Consider the following 1,477-nt stretch of genomic DNA (forward strand, 5'->3'; position numbering starts at 1 on the left):
ACTCATTGCTGGGACAAAATACCTGACACCCAAAATTAAGACAGGAAAGGTTTATGTAGTTCACAGTTAGTGGATGTTTCAGTCAATACTGTGTTGGCACCTAGGCAGACTGGCACATGGCAGAGGGCAACAGTTCATGGTGGTGGAAAAGAGCAGAGAACGAAAGGAGAAGCAGCAGCTGCAGTGTGTAACAAGCTTCTCTTCCTTCCATGCTGTCTGAGAAGACTGGAGCTCCTCAGAGGAAATGCTGCCCTTCCTTCCATGCTGACAGCTGACTAGAGCTCTTCCAAGGAAGTGGCTTGCAGCATTTTTCCTCAGATCCCTTTTAAATCCTTTTTGTGCTAAGTCACTCTAGGGCAGGCTCTCTATGTCCTAGGGTGGGACTTCCACTGCCTGAGTCATGGAGTTGCTGAGCCAATCCAGACAAGCTTCCAACTTCTCAAGTTGACACAATGTATCAACCACCAGACCATTATAAAAAAATACCACTTGTTCTTTACCTATTCATTGGTTGATGAATATTTGGGCTGTTTATATGATTTAGCTGTTTCAAATTGTGATGCTGTAAAAATAGGTGTGCACATATTGCTATGATATGTTTTTTAAGTCTTTTAAGAACATACAGAGAAGGAAAATAACCAGATCAAATGGAATCTCTAGTTTTGCTAGCTTTTTTTTTTTTTTTCAGTGAATTTCCAGACTGATTTCCACAGTGGTTGCATCACTCTCCATTCCCAACAACAGTAGAGAATTGTTCAGTTTTCCTCATATCCTCACCAGCATTTGATATTGGTTGACTTCTTTATAATAACCATTCTTTCTGGCATAAAATATAATCTCAACATTATTTTAATTTGTGCCTCTCAAATGACCAGTGATGCTGAATATCTTGTCATATATTTGTTTGTCATTTGTACTTCACCTGAGAAGTGTCTAGTCATTTGAGACGTCCATTTTTGGATTGAATCTTCAAATTTGGGAAGTCTAGATTTTACAATGTAACTGGTTACAAAGTCAAAAATAAAAAATCAATGGCATTCCTCAACACAAACAACAAATTCACTGAGAGAAATAAAGGAAACCACACTTCAAAATAGCATCAGAAGAAAATGAAAAGGCTATACTTTCAGGGATCATTTCTATAGTATGTTACTAGAGAAGTTTCTCTGATCGTGTAGAGTACCAGAAGAAAATGAAATGCTTAGGAATCAATCTAATGAAGGAAGGAAAAGATCTCTACATTGAAAAGTACAGGTTCTCTGTAAGAGGAGATTGAAGAGGTGTGTTGCCTACATTTCTCTTGTCACTGAGACAAAATACCCAACATTCAAAATTTTTTTCCATAATTTTATTTAGAAACAAATAACACTGAGACAGTTTCAAAACAAATTGTTAGGACAGTTTCAATAATTAACACATTGCATGCATTCTTCCTAGTGGTTATTTGCTGTACAAGATGCAGACCTAATATCCTATT

At 37.2% G+C, this 1,477-nt stretch overlaps 1 pseudogene; it reads left to right on the forward strand.

The window, feature by feature from the left end:
* The first annotated feature begins 1,114 nt into the window (after positions 1-1,114).
* Positions 1,115-1,217, forward strand: LOC111812472 (annotated as a pseudogene).
* The last annotated feature ends 260 nt before the right edge of the window (positions 1,218-1,477 follow it).

This window comes from Octodon degus, unplaced genomic scaffold, assembly GCF_000260255.1.
Source record: "Octodon degus isolate 3935 unplaced genomic scaffold, OctDeg1.0 scaffold00006, whole genome shotgun sequence".
NCBI lineage: Eukaryota > Metazoa > Chordata > Mammalia > Rodentia > Octodontidae > Octodon > Octodon degus.